Source organism: Phyllobates terribilis, unplaced genomic scaffold (assembly GCF_046119375.1).
Source record: "Phyllobates terribilis strain yellow unplaced genomic scaffold, ASM4611937v1 Scaffold_2__4_contigs__length_985480577, whole genome shotgun sequence".
In the NCBI taxonomy this organism is placed as follows: domain Eukaryota; kingdom Metazoa; phylum Chordata; class Amphibia; order Anura; family Dendrobatidae; genus Phyllobates; species Phyllobates terribilis.
This window is the reverse complement of record NW_027362762.1, coordinates 637,812,581-637,834,847: the sequence shown is the minus strand read 5'-3', so window position 1 is coordinate 637,834,847 and position 22,267 is coordinate 637,812,581. Positions and strand designations below refer to the sequence as shown.

Genomic DNA, 22,267 nt, shown 5'->3' with positions numbered 1-22,267 from the left:
TTGTGGAGCGCATGTCTATTTTGGCAACATGAGGGGAATCTACACAATATTACACAGTCAATTGGTGTATATATAGCTGATGATATACACTGCTCAAAAAAATAAAGGGAACACTTAAACAACACAATGTAACTCCAAGTCAATAACGGTTCTGTGAAATCTACCTATCCAGTTATGAAGCAACACTGATTGTGAATCAATTTCTCCTGCTCTTGTGCAAATGGAACAGACAACTGGTAGAAATGATAGGCAATTAGCAAGATACCCCCTATAAAGGAGTGGTTCTGCAGGTGGTGACCACAGACCATTTCTCTGCTCTCATCCTTTTTGGCTGTTGTTTTGGTCACTTTTTCATTTTGCCATTGCTCTCACCCCTAGAGGTACAGTAGCATGAGGAGGTGTCTACAGTACAACCCACAGAAGTTGCTCAGGTAGTGCAGTTCATCCAGGATGGCACATCAGTGCGAGCTGTGGCAAAAAGGGTAGCAGTGTCTTTCAGCACAGTCTCCAGAGCATGGAGCAGATACCAGGAGATGTGGAGGGAGCCATAGGAGAGCAACAACCCTGTTCCTCCTTTGTGCAAGGAGGAACAGGAGGAGCACTGCAAGAGCCCTGCAAAATGACCTCTAGCAGGCCACAAATGTGCATGTGTCTGCACAAACGGTTAGAAACCGACTCCATGAGGGTGGTATGAGGGCTCGATGTCCACAGATGGGGTTGTGCTCACAGCCCAACACCGTGTAGGATGCTTGGCATTTGCCACAGAACACCAGGATTGGCAAAGTCGCCACTGGTGCCCTGTGCTCTTCACAGATGAAAGCAGGTTCACACTGAGCACATGTGACAGACGTGACAGAGTCTGGAGACGCCGTGGAGAGCGATCTGCTGCCTGCAACATCCTTCAGCATGACAGGTTTGGCAGTGGGTCAGTAATGATGTGGGGTAGCATTTCTTTAGAGGGCCGCACAGCCCTCCATGTGCTCGCCAGAGGTAGCCTGACTGCCATTAGGTACCGAGATGAGATCCTCAGACCCCGTGTGAGACCATATGCTGGTGCGGTTGGCCCTGGGTTCCTCCTAATGCAGGACAATGCCAGACCTCATGTGGCTGGAGTGTGTCAGCAGTTCCTGCAAGATGAAGACATTGAAGCTATGGACTGGCCCGCCCGTTCCCCAGACCTGAATCCGATTGAGCTCATCTGGGACATCATGTCTCGCTCCATCCACCAACGTCACGTTGCACCACAGACTGTCCAGGAGTTGGCGGATGCTTTAGTCCAGGTCTGGGAGGAGATCCCACAGGAGACCATCCGCAACCTCATCAGGAGCATGCCCAGGCGTTGTAGGGAGGTCACACAGGCACGTGGAGGCCACACACAATACTGAGCCTCATTTTGACTTGTTTTAAGGACATTACATCAAAGTTGGATCAGCCTGTAGTGTGTTTTTCCACTTTAATTTTGGGGGTGACTCCAAATCCAGGCCTCCATTGGTTAATAAATTTGATTTCCATTGATGATTTTTGTGTGATTTTGTTGTCAGCACATTCACCTTTGTACAGAACAAATTATTCAATGAAAATATTTCATTCATTCAGATCTAGGATGTGTTATTTGAGTGTTCCCTTTATTTTTTTGAGCAGTGTATTTGTGAATGACATAACCATAATTAATATAATGAATTATAAAAACACAAAGGTAAAATACATTCAGGCCTCAACATTATTATATTTTGCTTGCTGTATAAATCTCATGCATTTTCCACATTCAATCAATTGAATGCTGCTCTTTAAACTCAGTTAGGTGCCTCATTGAGGTACCGCATCTGGTATCTGCAGTGATGCCCGATCCCTACTCAGGCTGACTATGCTGTTGTCTTATCCCTTTCCCTGTCCTATCCAGACTAGACATCTGATGTGCTTGTTTTCTGCAACGTAAGAGCCAGATCAGACTAACATAATTTCATGTATGGACATGAAAACGGATCAATGCAAATCAATGGGGCAATTCACGTGTGCAATTTTTTACATGGTTCAAAGATCTGTGTGGAAAAAAAAAAGGGCATTAGTCTTATCTATTGTGTTAAATCCAAAGCGCAAGTGCAATTGTAATGTAGCTGTCCAGTATCCAGAGTACCTTTATATAGTACAGGCCGCAGGGCTGTATCTACTGTTAACTGTGCAGCACATGACTGTAAAAACAGGTAAGTAAAAAATGGTAGAGGTGTCATCACTGCTTTCCATCAGTGTGTATGGAGTGATCAGGTCAGTATAAGGGCTCATTCAGACTAGCTGTGTGCTGCAAAATGAATAGCATATGGACAACGCCAGGGCCAATGCAAGTCAATGATGCACTGCATGCACCAGTCTAAAACATTTTTCAGATCAGACTTGCCCAATCAGTGGGTTGGATAAAAAAAAAAAAAAAAAAAGAATGTCATGTGGACCCCACCTATATGGCACTTATTTTATGGATTTATTGTAAAACTGTATTTGGATTAATATTCTATTTTAAATTGTTGATGTATAAAATGATTGTCATATAGATGTACCAAACAGACATACTGATGACAATACAGATGAAAAATAATCAGTTTTTATTGTGGCTGAAAAACAGACGATTTTTCTTAGATTTAGATGAACCCGGTCTAAATGACCATTCATTAAATGACCATCGATCAGCTACTTGTTTGCTGACCGGCAGTTGTTTAAAAGCCTTAACGATCGGTAGGTAATATGTTGATCAGAGTACATAGGCTGCCTTTGTACTTGGCAACATAGGTCCTGTTTACACAGGACGACACGCTGCTGAGAAAGATGATATTTTGGCCAAACCAAAAGATAATTTCACCTTTGCTCATTCATCAGATTATTTTTTTCTGCTCTAAAAACTGATTGAAGAAGGATCCAGCTCTGGGGAATAAAATCTTGATTAATCATGAATCATGATTGAGGGTGGAAGCATCAGAAACGTGTCGACAGCCGGGTCGGTCTCAGACCGCTCAGTCATGGACTGTGCATATGTCTTAGTTAGGACACGCTTTTATTTTCACTACCTAACTGAAATACATTCACAATAAAGAAGATTTTATTCCGTGGAGCTGGATCCTATATAGCGCCAACATATTCCGCAGAGCTTTACAATTCAGACAATTTACAGACATTATGGGCACTGTCCCCATTGGGGATTCCTTATCAGTATGTCTTTGGAGTGTGGGAGGAAACCCAAGCAAACATGGGGAGAACATACAAACTCCTTGCAGATGTTGTCCTTGGTGGGATTTGAACCCAGGACAAGGCTGCAGTGCTAACCACTGAGCCACCGTGCTGCCAATCTGTATTAGATGTGAATTCCGTTATAGCTATTCCTAAAACTGAACAGGAACGGAAATCCTAAACACAAGTTTCAATTCAGTCTTCCTTTACGCCAAAAATATGACCCAAATTTTAGCACACAATGTTGCATCTCCCGCCACATCTTTTCCTTGGCAGGCCAGTGCATCTTTCCGGCACAGCTATGCCTTCTTGTAGGATGGGGCATGAAAAAGTGTCTACAACAGAAAATAAAGGTGGGGCATATACGGCAATGGTTTCCGGGGCATTTAGCATGGTCAATCATACACATCCTTACTTGAAGGTAGGGAATAAGCGCAGTTATTTTTTGAAAAGGATTCCTAGTATTAGTACAAATATCCACAGGCTTTGGCGTGTGGGTTTTAATTAGGTTACTATGGAGATAAGAAGAAGAAAGCACTAGATATTTCCACAGCAAATTTCATCTAAAATTGCCAAATGCTCGTGTTAGTGCTCATGCACCCAGCAATATGAAGCCTCTCTCAAGCGCAACAATACAGCATTCATAGAAGTCACCCAACTGTATTATACCTGTTTCTCATTAGATTCCTACTAATTTGCAAAACTCAATAACAGACAGAACATGATGCTGGATCACTATGAGAGCTTAAGTGCTCATTGGTCAAATGGATTCATAAATTCACCAAAATTCAAGGTTAGACTTGAGGTTCATACCAAGGGAATTCATCTAAAGCCCAACTGGAATTATGAGTTCTAGTCCCAGGACCAGAAAGTCTCTAACAGAGATTGTGGGCGGCAGAACTTTATAAGGGATCAGGCTGTAAAACTGCACCTAGTGTCAATTTTAGAAATCTAATCCATTTGGAACTCACTCTACATAATTTTCAGGTCCTACTACAGTTTTATTATTGGTCTCTGATAAGATAGGGGCAATACCATAAAACCACCTTCTATACTAGACACTTTATGGACTTTTACTTACAATGCGCTATAGGTCACAACTGAAACGAAAAGCTAAGGCGTTATTCACATGTTATTATTTTGGTCAGGATATTGCATCAGTATTTGTAAGCCAACAGCTATAATACTATTATGGAAAGATCGGGGGTGGAACAAGCTCTATTAGCATCCAAGGCAATGGCCTCAAAATGCACCCACTCTCCTCAAAAGTTCAGTATCATAATGTGTACACATATTCTGGCCATAATGCAGCTAAACAGGTTGGTGTCGTTTTCAAACAAAAGCCATACCTCCAACATTGAAAGAGAGATACAATTTTTGTTTTATGCTATGCCAGCAACCTAATCTCACCCAGTTCTTTATGTATGCCTACAGAGAAATACTGCTTCTAGTGAAAGCCATTAGTGTTTCCACACAGTATGATACCCCTTTCTTGGCTCCCACAGAGCCCCCCAAACACAGTCCAATGACCCCACAGTACATTCCTTCATACACAGTATGATGTCACCACAGTACAGTCCCCCACACACAGACTGATGTCACCACAGTACATTCCTCCACACACACACATATTGATACCTCCACCGTACATTCCCCCACACACAGACTGATGTCACCACAGTACACTCCCCCACACACAGGCTGAAGTCCCCACAGTACACTCCCCCACACACAGACTGATGTCACCACAGTACATTCCTCCACACACACACATATTGATACCTCCACCGTACATTCCCCCACACACAGGCTGAAGTCCCCACAGTACACTCCCCCACACACAGACTGATGTCCCCACAGTACACTCCCCCACACACAGACTGATGTCACCACAGTACACTCCCCCACACACAGGCTGATGTCACCACAGTACACTCCCCCCCACACACACATATTGATACCTCCACCGTACATTCCCCCACACACAGACTGATGTCACCACAGTACACTCCCCCACACACAGGCTGAAGTCCCCACAGTACACTCCCCCACACACAGACTGATGTCACCACAGTACATTCCTCCACACACACACATATTGATACCTCCACCGTACATTCCCCCACACACAGGCTGAAGTCCCCACAGTACACTCCCCCACACACAGACTGATGTCCCCACAGTACACTCCCCCACACACAGACTGATGTCACCACAGTACACTCCCCCACACACAGGCTGATGTCACCACAGTACACTCCCCCCCACACACACATATTGATACCTCCACCGTACATTCCCCCACACACAGGCTGATGCCACCACAGTACACTCCCACACACACAGGCTGAAGTCCCCACAGTACATTCCCCCCCACACACACACATAATGATACCTCCACCGTACATTCCCCCACACACAGACTGATGCCACCACAGTACACTCCCACACACACACACATATTGATACCTCCACCGTACATTCCCCCACACACAGACTGATGCCACCACAGTACACTCCCACACACACAGGCTGATGCCACCACAGTACACTCCCCCACACACACACATATTGATACCTCCACCGTACATTCCCCCACACACAGACTGATGTCACCACAGTACACCCCCCCACACACAGACTGATGTCACCACAGTACACTCCCCCACACACAGGCTGATGCCACCACAGTACACTCCCACACACACAGGCTGATGTCACCACAGTACACTCCCACACACACAGGCTGATGCCACCACAGTACATTCCCCCCCACACACACACATAATGATACCTCCACCGTACATTCCCCCACACACAGACTGATGCCACCACAGTACACTCCCACACACACACACATATTGATACCTCCACCGTACATTCCCCCACACACAGACTGATGCCACCACAGTACACTCCCACACACACAGGCTGATGCCACCACAGTACACTCCCCCACACACACACATATTGATACCTCCACCGTACATTCCCCCACACACAGACTGATGTCACCACAGTACACCCCCCCACACACAGACTGATGTCACCACAGTACACTCCCCCACACACACACATATTGATACCTCCACCGTACATTCCCCCACACACAGACTGATGCCACCACAGTACACTCCCACACACTCAGGCTGATGTCACCACAGTACACTCCCCCACACACACACATATTGATACCTCCACCGTACATTTCCACACACACAGACTGATGTCACCACAGTACACTCTCCCACACACAGACTGATGTCACCACAGTACATTCCCACACACACAGACTGATGTCACCACAGTACACTCCCCCACACACAGGCTGATGTCACCACAGTACACTCCCCCACACACACACATATTGATACCTCCACCGTACATTCCCCCACACACAGACTGATGCCACCACAGTACACTCCCCCACACACACACATATTGATACCTCCACCGTACATTCCCCCACACACAGACTGATGGCACCAAAGTACACTCCCACACACACAGGCTGATGTCACCACAGTACACTCCCCCACACACACACATATTGATACCTCCACCGTACATTCCCCCACACACAGACTGATGCCACCACAGTACACTCCCACACACACAGGCTGATGTCACCACAGTACACTCCCCCACACACACACATATTGATACCTCCACCGTACATTCCCCCACACACAGACTGATGCCACCACAGTACACTCCCACACACACAGACTGATGTCACCACAGTACACTCCCCCACACACAGACTGATGTCACCACAGTACATTCCCCCACACACAGACTGATGTCACCACAGTACACTCCCCCACATACAGACTGATGCCACCACAGTACACTCCCCCACACACACACATATTGATACCTCCACCGTACATTCCCCCACACACAGACTGATGCCACCACAGTACACTCCCACACACACAGACTGATGTCACCACAGTACACTCCCCCACACACAGACTGATGTCACCACAGTACATTCCTCCACACACACACATATTGATACCTCCACCGTACATTCCCCCACACACAGACTGATGCCACCACAGTACACTCCCACACACACAGGCTGAAGTCCCCACAGTACACTCCCCCACACACAGACTGATGTCACCACAGTACATTCCTCCACACACACACATATTGATACCTCCACCGTACATTCCCCCACACACAGGCTGAAGTCCCCACAATACACTCCCCCACACACAGACTGATGTCACCACAGTACATTCCTCCACACACACACATATTGATACCTCCACCGTACATTCCCCCACACACAGACTGATGTCACCACAGTACACTCCCCCACACACAGGCTGAAGTCCCCACAGTACATTCCCCCCCACACACACACATAATGATACCTCCACAGTACATTTCTCCACACACAGACTGATGTCACCACAGTACATTCCCCCCCACACACACACATAATGATACCTCCACAGTACATTTCTCCACACACAGACTGATGCCACCACAGTACACTCCCACACACACAGACTGATGTCACCACAGTACACTCCCCCACACACAGACTGATGTCACCACAGTACACTCCCCCACACACACACATATTGATACCTCCACCGTACATTCCCCCACACACAGACTGATGCCACCACAGTACACTCCCACACACACAGGCTGAAGTCCCCACAGTACACTCCCCCACACACAGACTGATGTCACCACAGTACATTCCTCCACACACACACATATTGATACCTCCACCGTACATTCCCCCACACACAGGCTGAAGTCCCCACAATACACTCCCCCACACACAGACTGATGTCACCACAGTACATTCCTCCACACACACACATATTGATACCTCCACCGTACATTCCCCCACACACAGGCTGAAGTCCCCACAGTACACTCCCACACACACAGGCTGATGTCACCACAGTACACTCCCACACACACAGGCTGATGTCACCACAGTACATTCCTCCACACACACACATATTGATACCTCCACCGTACATTCCCCCACACACAGACTGATGTCACCACAGTACACTCCCCCACACACAGGCTGAAGTCCCCACAGTACATTCCCCCCCACACACACACATAATGATACCTCCACAGTACATTTCTCCACACACAGACTGATGTCACCACAGTACATTCCCCCCCACATAGGACACTCCCCTCCCCCCACACCGTCTGATGTCCCCATACTATATTCCACCGCACATGGTATGTCTTCACTGTACATTTCCTCACACAGTATATTTCCACAGTACTTTCCCCCCCACACACAGAATGATACCTCCACAGTACATTCCCCCCACATAGGACACTCCCCTTCCACCCACAGTCTGATGTCCCCATACTACATTCTACCACACACAGTATGTCTTCGCTGTACATTTCCTCACACACAGTATGATACTTGCACAGTACATTCCCCCACAAACAGTATGATGCCCCCACATTACATTCACTCCCCAGACACAGTATGCTGCCTTCATAGTACCTTCACCGTACATTCCACCACACATAGCATGATACCCACTGTATTTTCCCCCACATACAGTATAATGCCCCCCACAGTGCATTCTCCCACTCGCAGCATGAAGCCCCCACTGTACATTTCCCCATATACACAAAACGATGCCTTCACAGTACACTCCCCTACACACAATATGATGCCCCCATAGTACATCTCCCCACATGGTATAATATCCTCACAGTACTTTACCTACTCAACAGTATTATATCTTCCACAGTACATTCTCCTGCCAACAGTATGATGTGTTCACAACTCCACCACTCGCAGTATAATTCCCCTTTACCAGAGAAAGCCAAGTACAGCTCTTGATTTTCTCTGGCAGTCCCATAAACAATGAATGGAAAGGAGGACGAACATATGAACCTCCACTTCACTCAAGACAAGCTGGAGAGCCCCATTCTTGGTGTTCTAGAGTGCCTAAATCAGGATTGTTAGATACCATTAACCCAGATCCCTGCAGTACAATCCCAGTATTTCCTGCAAAGTTATTTTCTCTGATGAAGCCCCCTTCAGATTGTTTGGGAAATCTAGAAAAATGATTGTCTAGAGAAGAAAAGGTGAGTGCAACCATAAGTCCTGGGTCACACCAACAGTAAAGCATCCTGAGACCATTCATGTGTGAGGTTGCCTTTCATCCTAAGGCCATGGCCCCACTATCAGTATTTGGTCAGTATTCAGTCAGTATTTTTTCTCAGGAGTGGGAGCCAAAACCAGGTGAGGAACAATCAGAGAAAAGGTATAATAGAAACAAGTCACCAATTCTGCATTTATCACCCACTCCTGGTTTTGGCTCCCACTCCTGAGAAAAAATACTGACCAAATACTGATAGTGGGGCCGTGGTGTAAGGAGTAGGTTCACTCACAATTTTCTCTATGAACACTGCCATGAATAAAGAATGGTATCGAAACATCCTCCAAGAGCAACTTCTCCCAACGATCCTTTTCCATCGTGATGGAGCACTATGTCACAATGCAAAGTGATAATTAAGCGGCTCAGTGAGCAAGACACTGAAATTTTGGGTCCATGGCCAGGAAATTCCCCAGCTCTCAATCCCATTGAGAACCTGTGGTCAATTCTGAAAAGCAGGTGGACGAACAAAAACACAAAAAGTGTTATGAACTCCAAGTCCTGATTAGGGAAAAATGGGCTGTTATCCGTCAGGATGTGGAGATAGGAGAAGCTTTGTAATTTATGTATTTATCCATCCATGAAAAACACTGATGACACTGACACACTGATGGTAAAAATGAACACATGGACTATACACTGATGACACATTGATCCAAAACACTGATTACACCGTGTGAATGAGGCCTAAAACGACTGTAGCAGCAAACTTTGCAAAAAGCAACATTAGTATCAGTCTCAAAAGATTTGGCCACAACTGTACCACAGTAACAGCAACAACACAGACAAATCACACCATGGAAAATGGGGGGAACGTCTAAGACTTCGACATATGACATTAATAGAAAAATCACAGAGAAGCTGAGAAAGAAGAAATAGCACTCCATACCATAAATGTGTAATAGAAAAGCCCCAACCCATAGGAATGAGGTGAAAATGAGAAGGACAAATGGAAATAACAGATTGGGACGGTGTCAGAAAGAAAATAAGAAAAAACTGCTCAACTGGGAAAAGACTAGAAACCACAGAGACATTCATAACTGTTCATCATAGATGTCGTCTAAACCTATCAATACTTAGGTCCCCTGGAGAGTCGGCACAGTTAAAAGGATTGACCTCTCCTAAGAATTAACGTTTTAAATAACTCACCAATATGCCTAAGCCCCCAGCAACCCATTAAAAAAGCATACTCCCCTTATTAATCTGTCCAATTGATAAAAATGTCAACTTTTAGGGTTGGGGTGGTTCTTATCTATTTTGGAAGTCGTTTTTTCAATCCAACCTTCCCATACCTTAGTCCTTCTCTTCCTCCCGTATCTACGCTCTAGGATAATATTTAATTACTTTTGTACAGTCATTGGTCAATGTTTGATATGGAGATGCCATCGAGCATTTTTATAAATCTTTTGGATATTTAATAAAATGTTTCTTTCTCTATCATTGATACTTAGTGTTGCTGTGGGACCCCTTGTCCCATTGCAATTCATCTTACTTGCTCGGTTTTCTGGTCCTATTAATATATATCAAAGGGTTAATGATGCAATTTAAATAGTTTTCTTACAGGGGATCGGCACTCCAAAAGCCAAGAAGCCCTGCTTCCCATCAGATCCCTGCCGCTGCTTCCCATCAGATCCCTGCCGCTGCTTCCCATCAGATCCCTGCCGATGCTTCCCATCAGATCCCTGCCGCTGCTTCCCATCAGATCCCTGCCGTGTGCTCAAACAGTAGTGTACAACCACACATGGGGTATTACCATATTCAGTAAGAATTGAGTAACACATTTTCTAGTTTTACCCCTAATATAGTAATATTTTAGCAAACAAAAAATGTTTCTTTTTTCACAGACCAATCTATGAATTACTTGTGGGTGGGTTAAAGTTGGTCCCCATACCTCTACATGGATTCCGTGACGAGTTTAATTTCCCCTTTTGGTGTCACTTGTGGGTGTTTCTGCTTTTTTGTACACCTTGGAGGCTCTGCAAATGCAACATGGGGCTCTCAAAATTAAATAGCGCTCTTTCCTATTGGAGCCCTGCTGTGTGCCTAGACAGAAGTTTCACACATATGGGTTATCACTGCATTCGGGACGAACTGCACAACAAATTGAGGCATCCATTTTCTCCTGTTAACCCTGTGAAAATGACTAATTCGGGGCTATAAGATTTCACTGGAAAAAAAAATATTTTTTGTTTTCATGACCAAATTTCAGTGAAGCACCTATGAGTAGAAAATGATCAACACACCCCTAGATGAATTCCTTGAGTGGTCCAGTTTCCAAAATAGAGGGGTTTCTGCTGTTGTAACATCTCAGGGGCTCTGCAAATGCAACAAGATGTCCGCAGTCAATTTTAGCGAAATTTGTGCACTAAAATTCAAATAGTGCCCTTTTCTTTCTGAACCTTACCGTGTGCCCAAACAGCAGTTTTTGACCAGATTCGGGTTATCACCGTGTTTGGGAAAAATTGTTTAACAAATGTTGGGGTCCATTTTATCCTGATACCCCTTGTGAGTTCACTTGTGGGGATTTCTGCTGGTACTTCAGGGACTTTGTGAATACAAGGTGGGGTCCACAATGTATTCCAGCCAAATTTTCACTCCAAAAACCATATAGCGCTTCTTCACTTCTGGTCTTGGCATGTTCCCAAACAGCAGGCTCACCACATATGGGACACTGCCAACGTTCAGGAGAAATTGAGTAATAAAATGTTGGGTCAATTTTTTCTTATTATCTCATGTGGAAATGAAAAATTTAGGGCTAAATATTTTAGTGGAAAAAACATAATTTTTCATTTTTTCATTCACTTTTGCCTTAATCCATGTGTAGCACCTGAACGGTTAACACATTTCCTAACAGTAGTTTAGAATAATTTGAGGGGTGCATTTTTTAAAATGGTGTCACTTCAGGGCATTCTCCAATATATAGGCCCCTCAAAGTCTCTTTAAAATTGAATAGGTAAAAAAAAAGATTTCTAAACTTTCTTGAAAAAAATGAAATATTGCTGCTAAGTTTTAACTCTTCTAACATCCTCACAAAATAAAAGGACATTTGAAAAATGGCGCCGAAATTAATCAGTCATTGTCAATCTTCTTAATTCTAAGGTAAAATCTGTATTCAGTGAAGACAGACTTTCCCATTACTGAGATAGGAGATGGCAGGGATACAAGAGCTACAGGCAGAGCTCCTCCCTCCTCACCCTCCCTCCTACATAGAATCTTATCAGGAAGAGCTGCCATCTCCTATCTCAGTAATGGGAAAGTCTTCACTGAATACAGATTTTACCTCATAATTGAGAATTTTGACACTGACTAATCAATTTTGGCAGAAAAAGAAGCAAATCTCTCTGATAAGATATATTACAAAGTTGCTTATTTTCATGTGGACTATTGATTTATGGAATAAAAATTAAAATGATGGTTACGCTTTAAGCTTACAGACAAAATCCAAGAACTTTTCAGCTAGCTCTAACTTTGTCATTGGTGCCATTAGGCATCGTGACTGCTGGGTCATCTCTCAGTAATATATCAACCCCAGCGCTGGCGTCACTGCCCCACCTACGTACGGCTTCAACACGAAGAGGAAGCCAGAGATCAGCAAATCTCTCATTCCTCTTCATGTTCACTTCATACGTAGGCGGGGCGGTGACGCCAGCGCTGATTGGGCGCCAGCGTCACATGTCACAACAACAGCACGACAGCTCCGGGACCGCGCGTGCAAACACCGCGGGAACGACATCTACAAGGGAGGTGAGTATAAGCTTTATTATTTTATCGGGGCCAAGCGTGGGGTATGAACAAGGATTGTCCAAGTAGTGGACAACTTCTTGAAGCTCCATACTACGATCCTCCCCCACATCTACCCCAGCGAGCACCTGCTCAGTGAGCAGCAAACTCCTTTCCATATTATCTGTGGATTTCAGTGTTGCCAGCTGTTCAGTCATATCCTGTGCTTGGGCTTCCAAATGTATAATGTGCACAAATCTTGCACAGCAGTATCCACCCTCAAACGGCCGGTCAAGGATTTCATACATGTGACTAGATGTAACACTGGATGGCATTGTCAATAACAAAGCTCATATTACTAATGGGGATTACACAACAGAGGATATAAACAAGACACATAGGGCCAGTTCACACTGTGTTTCTGCAGTGAGCTCAAATTACCCGCCTGAATAGGAAACCTGCGTCAGGGCAATATGTTTTTTGTCTCTAAAAGTGTTCATCATTCAGAAACACATACAAACATGGAGTGCTAGATTTCTGTGCCGGTCTGAACAGGTGGACACTTTAAGAAAAATAAAGAAACACCCAAATTTGAACTCCGGTAGTGTCATTGCAGTCTATCTGCTCTTCAGGTGTTAGTCTGAATCCCATTTTTCAGGATGATTCAGACTGAATCTCCAAATACACTGCAGAAAATCAGTGTGAACATAGCCTTAGGAGCACAACCCTCACACGCTCGCCTACTCACTTTCTAAGATGCTTTACTTGTACTTTCTTGTATAGCCTACAACTACTGCTTTGCTTTATGGCACCCAGTGCATTCTGAAGCGGCTGCTTTTATTTCTCCGTGTTTTCCCACCCGCCATAGCTAACAGTGCAGCACGGTTTGTGGAAGTACACAGTATCTTCTAGTAGTAAGCAGGCAGCAGTGATAGCTGTGATGTATTCTGCTCAATGATGTGCTTCCCTGGCAGAAAGCTGGGCACATGACCGGGTAAAGCAGACGCCGGTCATGGGCTCTGCTCTAAGAAGCACACCCCTGTACTGCAGTGGGAGCGCTGGGGACAGACTCACATGTGCACCAACAACTCAGCATGCGGATGACATTTGAGTGCTATTTTTTATTGCATCCCCTCACATTTCTAGTTAGATGTGCCCTAGACCTACACCTACTTTGCCTACCCTCGCCTTCACCATGTCCTGGCCCTGGGAAAGATTCTTAATTCTGTTTTTGGCTTACAAATACCGTCCAAAATAATTGCATGTAAATAAGGGCTGAATGGAATCTGTCTAATTACAGGTCCCAGATGTGAACTAATGGCTAAAGGCAACGGTTTCCTGTGAACAATTACACTTTACGTTTGCATGAAGATGTAGCTTGCTGCTTTGCACAGCTGAAGGAGGCAGGGCAGTGAGACACCGAGTAACAACTTGGCTCTCTAATGTGTATTTGGTTTTAAATCTCTTCGGAACCAGATTCATTTGTGGTTTCATTGTGTTTAGAAGTTTCCAAATCCGCAGATTCTAGAAAAGCAGAACTTTTGGGAATTTGATTGGCACAAATGCAGCAATATGATGTCCAGCTAGCTGCCATTTTGCTGGATTTATTTGGGCTAACAAGGATAGGTCATATGGGCCTTAAAGGGGTTAGAAAAACAACAGAATATGATACTCACCTCGCCCCCCCATTCGTCCCTGTCACCAGAGTTTCCCGCCGCTCCTCCTCTGGCCCCACTCCGCTCCGGCACCATTCCCCTCTACATCTTTCCTGGCCTGTATAAATCCAGAAAAATGGTAGCCGGCTGGACAAATCAAATTCCCAAAAATTATTCTTTGCTAGAACCTGTGAATTTGGGAAATTCTTTATGCATAGAAACATAAATGAAGAACATTTTATATGATTTTTGGGGTTTGGAGACCTCAGGGTATAATCAAGCGAATCTGTTGAATTTGAACAGTGGCAGATTTGTTCATCTCTAATTCTCCCCAAAAATCTAGAGGATATCTGAACGGAATATTTCTGTGCCCAATATAATAAAGTAGATTGCGAACCCCATGTTGGCCGATGTAAAGAATGACGATCTGTGTACAGCGCTGCAGAATATGTAGGCTCTATATAAGCAAAGTTGAATAAATATTTCCTTACGGCAACTAATAAGGATAATCCTCCAACTCAGAAAAACATAGAGGGTTGGAGGCCGACTTAAGGATAGGATATAAATATTAAAGTCCTAAAAATCCTTTTAAAGGGTTGTATGACCAGAAAGCCGATTTAGCCAGAAGACAAAGCTAGCTAGCCATTTCCCTTGGGGTATTATGTAGTGGCCCTTCAGGCTCTCTGATTTGGCTTATATAGAGGAGCTCTAAGCAGGGGTTTCCTCTCTATGATGTCCATGCGCCTCGACAGGACATAAAGACAAGGGTTGTCTTTATGAGAAAACCCTTTAATGGTTTGAGTAAAGCTATTACCAAATCTAATTTAGTGCACAGGAAGCCATTGGCAAACCCAGCATAGAGATATTCAGTCATTTTAATATAATGAGAGGAATGAATTGATATATTCAGCCCAGATGTTTTCTCATTAGGGCTTGTTCAGACGAGAATATAATCAGTCCATTAAGCAAAACGGGTAGCATGAGAACAGCACCAACACAAGTCAATGTTACACACGGACCATCGCAGAATGCTCTATTTTGATCTGCAGTTTGCATCAGAGTCGCCCATTATAAATCAATGGGTTCACAAAAAAACAGATCACATAGGGTTTACCATCCGTACGTCTTGTGTTTGTCACAGATCCATTACAATTATTACAACAGGAAATCACGTATGACCTTAATTATTTATTAAACTGTTCATGTAAGAAATGGATGCCATACTGATGGACAAAACAGATACACGGATTTCATACGGATGACAGTATGCGTGCCCTTGTCTGAACCCGTTCAGATGAGAATATGAAAAATATTCAAATTTTCATCTAGAAAAATCAAACGACTTTCATCAGTATTGTCATCCATGTGTCTGTTCTAAATTTTATTTATACGTCAACAGATTAACATGTACACGATCAAATGCAGTTTCCAATGTTTGTGGAAAAATCGGGATACTATACAGACATTTTTCTTTTGCATGCGAGTCTCATCCAAAAATTCGGAATACCCTAGCGCATGTTGTAATTTTTTCACATAGCCACTTGGTTAATGTAAAAAAAATTGTCATAAGGACAACATTGGTGAAGTGTGTGGTCTGTGTGATATCTGATTTTACCACGAACAGCACACATCCACCTAATACACTCATCTGAACAAGCCCTCTATGCCACGCACTAGCTGTATGTTGGTCAGAGGCACAAACTAGCACCACCGGTATTAGATTTCAGTAAGAAACACTTCAGATGTGGCACAGATGGCTTGCATCACCTGTTTGCCCAACTCCAAGCATGTGTAGAAGCCATGACACTGGAAGAATCATGGCTTGACAAAGGTTAGGTGCGGGAGAAACATCAATGATACTTTATATGGTACTTGTATCCCTCATTTTAGTAAATGGTGTGAGCAACACTCTTATTTCCACAAATACTTGAAGAGAATGTGTCAGCACAAAGTGACCTGTTGTTTGACCCCTTAACAATCCAGGAATTTTTTTATTTTTGCACTTTTCTTTACACTAGTTCCATTGATATAGCCATTAATTTTACCATAGAATTTAATGAAAGTCACGAAAAAGTTCCAAACTAAACGGAATTCAGCCATTGTTTTTTGGGTATTGTTTTTGTGGCATTCATTATGCAGTAAAATGATCTCGCAATTTGATTCATTCTCCAGGTAAGTATGATTAAGGCGATACCAAACTTGTCCAGTTTACTCGCTATTTTAATGATGAAAAAATTATGAAATTGTAAAAAAAAAATGGTTTTGTCACTATTTTCTGAGACCAGTAACTTTATTACTTTTATGTCCATAGAGCTGTGTGAGGGCTTGTTTTCTTGCTGAAATTTATATTGATACCATTTTGGGGTACATATGATGTTTTTATCGCTTTTTATTGAATTTTTGGGGGAAGTGTTTTTTTTAATTCTTTTTAGAGTTTAAAAGTATGGTTTGTATAATGTTATATTTTGATAGATTGGACTCTGCAGTGCATGGGGAAGTCCTCACTTCCCACACACTTACAGAAGAGGGGATGCTACACAATGGTAGACATGGCCCTTATGGTGTTCAGTGTGTTGTAAAAATGACCCCACAATATGATTCTCCAGGTTAGTGTCATCATTTTCTGAGACTTGTAACATTTTTATTTTTCTGTTGATGCAGCCAATGGTGCTAATCCTGGTTGCTGTTGGTTATGCAATACCATCAAGGGGGCTTCAGATTGGCTCCAAATTTATTCTGCAACAGTACAATGACCACCAAACAAACAGCCAATATAATTAAGAACTATTTTCGGCATAAAGAAGAACAAAAGGTCCTACAATGATGATATGGCCCCAACAAAGCCCTGACCTAAAGATAAAGTCTGTGTGGGATTACATGAAAAGACAGAAGGATTTGAGCTTTTCACAAGCCTACATCCATAGAAGATCTGTGGTTTGTTCTCCAAGATGTTTGGAATAAACTCACTGCTGAGTTATTTCGAAAAACTGTGTGCAAGTGTGCCTAGAGGAATTGATGTTTAGATCCTGTTTTAAAGGCATTCTTTTTTTATTTTTTGGGTTGGGACTGCTATTTTTTATTACTTTACTTTAATTCTGGCAGAAGCTTTATACACACACGGGAGTGTACATGAGTGTGAATGTGTGTATAAAAATATGGAAAAAATAAAGAAAGAGTAATAAAAAAAAATAGGAGTCCCAACCCCAAAAAATGCAAAAAAAAATTTTTTTCATGTAAAATAGACACATTTTATTGCACACATATAGCAACAATTGGTGGAGGAAGGTTGAACCTGATTTGATGGACCTAGGTCTTTTTCAACATATGCAATTATGTAACAAAAACAAAATGTGTGAAATATTTGGTGCGGAACAAAAAGTCAAAACAAAAAAAAACAAAACTAAAAGTAGCTTTTTTCTAAAATAGCAAAAAAAACCTTAATAAAATAAAACAGCGCTTAAAAAAATACAATTTGACATGAATAGACCAAAGCCTCATACAGCCACGTCAATAAGAAAATAAGAAAATGATGGCTGCTAAAAAAGAGGCAGGGCAACATTGCTAAAAAAAAACAGGTCCATTCAGGCCTGGTCACTAAGAAGATCCAAATAAACATTTCCATATGTATCAGCCAAAATCCTAGATATGTTCAAGAATGCCCAAAAATGCTCCTAAAACTATTGGCTAGTATTTTTCAATATTTCTATGCCAAGTGTCTCTTAATCAAAGAATTAGAATCAAGACTATAATCTGTTTTACCTTATAGGGAGACTGTCAGGTTGTACACACAGTCCGATCTGTATACAGCACAGTATACAGACGGAGAAGCTGAGCAGAATGATAAATAGGTTTGTGGGCAAAGATTAAGTATAGGGGCTCAATCAGATGTCGGTGCAAATCAGTCCGATCTCAGACCGCAATGCATGGACTGTCCATAGGTCTCCTGACCCGAGTGACAGCCTCATAGAAATCATAGAATCATAGAATCATAGAATGGTAGAGTTGGAAGGGACCTCCTGGGTCATCTGGTCCAACCCCCTGCTCAAAGCAGGATTCACTAGATCATCTCAGACAGATGTCTGTCCAGCCTCTGTTTGAAGACGTCCATTGAAGGGGAACTCACCACCTCTCGTGGCAGCCTGTTCCACTCATTAATCACCCTAACTGTCAAAAAGTTTTTTCTAATATCTAATCTGTGTCTCCTCCCATTTAGTTTCATCCCATTGCTTCTAGTCTTTCCTTGTGCAAATGAGAATAAAGATGATCCTTCTACAATGTGACAGCCCTTGACATATTTGTAGACAGCTATTAAGTCTCCTCTCAGTCTTCTTTTTTGCAAGCTAAACATTCCCAAATCCTGCAACCGTTTCTCATAGGACATGGTTTGCAGACCAGTCACCATTCTGGTCGCTCTTCTCTGAACTTGCTCCAGTTTGTCTATGTCTTTTTTAAAATGTGGTGCCCAAAACTGTACACAGTATTCCAGATGAGGTCTGACCAAAGAGGAGTAAATACATGAAGCTGTCATGCTCTGGTAGGGAGATTCGTGGCCAGTCCGTGCATTGCGGTCCGAGTTCGGACAAATTTGCATGGACGTCTGATTGAGCTAAACTTGTATTTTTTAAAGTGAAATATTTGGTCATTGTTTGCATATCAGTCCAGTGGGAGGTCCTACTCAGTGACTGACAGCTATCTCTGCATGCACAGTTATACAGGGAAGACTGGTAATCAGGGATTAAGACCGCCATATGCAAACACCAGGGAATTCAATGAATAAAGTGCACATTTTTCTTAAAATGTTCCCACAAAAAATGTATGCTCAGCTCCTCCTGCTCTGTAACATAAAGCCTGCAGATCAGACACCATTTTCAACATGTCAATCAAATTGTCCTCTCTGCCACCACATCTCACTACAATGTAGCCATTACCACCACACAAAGATGAAATACCGCCATTATACATTTAGTACGCCCATACTGTACTCGGTACAGTCATAAAATACCCAATTAATGCCCCTTAACACATGCATGCTTCTGCTCCACATGTACTGTAGATGAAGGGAGAGAACTGTGCAGGAGGCTGAGGAATGAAAGCAGTTTTCACATTGCATTATCTAGTGTCAGAGTAATCAGATTTTCAGACATCCAGAAGAGACTCTAAACAGACTAATAAAGAAAACTTCTCTGCTGCGCCCGCACTGTCACCCACATATCATCTACATATTATCTAGTAGGTATTTTTAGGTATGTTTTAACATAAAACTGTGTGATAATCTTGAACTGTACAAGACCAGAAGAAGTCCAGACAGCGCGGAGATAATCAATTAGAAGACGCCTAACTGAAATCAAGTGACTACATCAGATGACGAGGCCATAACAGCATCTTTGTGTCAGCAGCAGTCTGTTTTAGACTGTCTTCATGTTCTCCACCCTTATAAGTACATTTCGTTCCAGGCCTTGATATTTCTTCTACACATCTAAAAGTTAGCTCCAAAAGACACAAGTCAAGAACACACAAGACAGGTCAATATTTGACTACACCAGGCGTGCTTAAGGAAAAGGGAAGTTTAAGCGCTGATTCAGACGAGCGTGATATATGGACGTGTGCTGCGTAAGACTCAGACAGCAACTGACCAATGCAATGAATTAGGGCTGATTAGAGACAGAGCGCAGCATGCACCATCCTCTTCAGGATGTGAATCTCCTATACAAGTCTAGAGTGTGCAAAAAATGGGACTCCTTACGGATCAGCTGTGTGGCATCCAATTTGTACAAATACAATGCCATTATTAATCTAGGAGGCAGTATTTGATCATGTATACAAACAGATGTCACACGGACACAATAAATGGACACACGGATGATAATATAGATGAACATCAGCCGAGCTTTCTGGATGAAACTCAAGTTTTACATTCATGATTTTTTGTGCATGTGGTTTAAAAGCTGTAAAAAGTGTTCTCGTTCAGATATTAAAAAAATTTTGCATCTTTTTTCGTGATATGTTGGGCCTAATTTTTATGTTACTTTTATACTCGCTTTTTTTACTTTTCTGCCGATATCTTAAAAGATCTTTGTGGGACATTTCAACATTTAAATACTTTTTTTTTAAAATCTGATTTCCCCTGTAACTGGGCCTGATATATTAGCCCCTGTTACAGGGGAGCACAGCAGAGCTGACTGGGTCTCCTATGACACAGTAGCTCCTGCTCCCTTCTTACACCCAGCAATCACATGCTCACTTGGTCAAGAGGAGGAAGTGCCATTAGCACTTCCCAACATTGTATTCACAGCACTTATTTAGCACTGTGTATACAGCAATCGAGAAAACAGAGACATATTATCACAAGCCATCCTGATTCGAGGATATATGCTTATTGTCATATTTAATCTTGAAATTACGACCCCTGTAGGTGTTATTGTTTTTTGCTTAAATTATGAACACGGTTTTCCCAAGAGCAAATAAAAACAGTTTAGCACACTACAGGAAATGATAAGAATTATTGTGCTTTATCACCATATAAATAAAACATCACTTTAATTAATTGTGTACCTGCCTGAAAAAAGTAGATTTAAGTCTCCCACCTCCGACATGTTTCGCTGCAGGTAGGCAACTTGGGGCACCCGTTTTCCGCTGAAGAAGTTGTGCTTCGTAAGTTGTGTTGGGGGTGCTAGTCTTCTTTTTAATGTTAAGACAGTGGAGGGTCCGTTAATATTATAGAGCCGTATTACAGACTTGGAGAAGCCGAGTCTCATACATGAATACAATTCTAACCTAGAGAACAGTAGCACAATAACACACTGATATACAAATAAATTGCAGACCAAAGTGTATTTTTAAATACACATTTTTTGAGTAAGTTACAACTGATTATAGAGGACCTGTCACCATGTCAAAATTGTAAAGTTGTTGCTCTTATTGTATTCCCGCTGATCCCAGGATTATCATAATTGGTATAGTGCCAGATATCTGGGCCTTTTTACTTAGCGCTAATTTTTATGGTCTGTACCTAGGAGGCGTGTCTCTGAAGGTTCCCTGGGGGGTGTCTCAGAAGGTTCCCTGGGGGCGTGTCTCAGAAGGTTCCCTGGGGGTGTGTCTCAGAAGGTTCCCCTGGGGGTGTGTCTCAGAAGGTTCCCTGGGGGCGTGTCTCAGAAGGTTCCCTGGGGGTGTGTCTCTGAAGGTTCCCTGGGGGTGTGTCTCTGAAGGTTCCCTGGGAGGCGTGTCTCTGAAGGTTCCCTGGGAGGCGTGTCTCTGAAGGTTCCCTGGGGGCGTGTCTCAGAAGGTTCCCTGGGGGTGTGTCTCTGAAGGTTCCCTGGGGGTGTGTCTCTGAAGGTTCCCTGGGAGGCGTGTCTCTGAAGGTTCCCTGGGGGTGTATCTCTGAAGGTTCCCTGGGGGGGTGTCTCTGAAGGTTCCCTGGGGGTGTGTCTCTGAAGGTTCCCTGGGGGTGTGTCTCTGAAGGTTCCCTGGGGGTGTGTCTCTGAAGGTTCCCTGGGGGTGTGT

At 43.3% G+C, this 22,267-nt stretch overlaps 1 protein-coding gene across 2 annotated transcripts in view; it reads right to left on the bottom strand.

The window, feature by feature from the left end:
- NAV1 (neuron navigator 1) overlaps positions 1–22,267 on the bottom strand; it is a 194,221-nt gene that overhangs the window by 142,047 nt on the left and 29,907 nt on the right. The window lies entirely within an intron of this gene.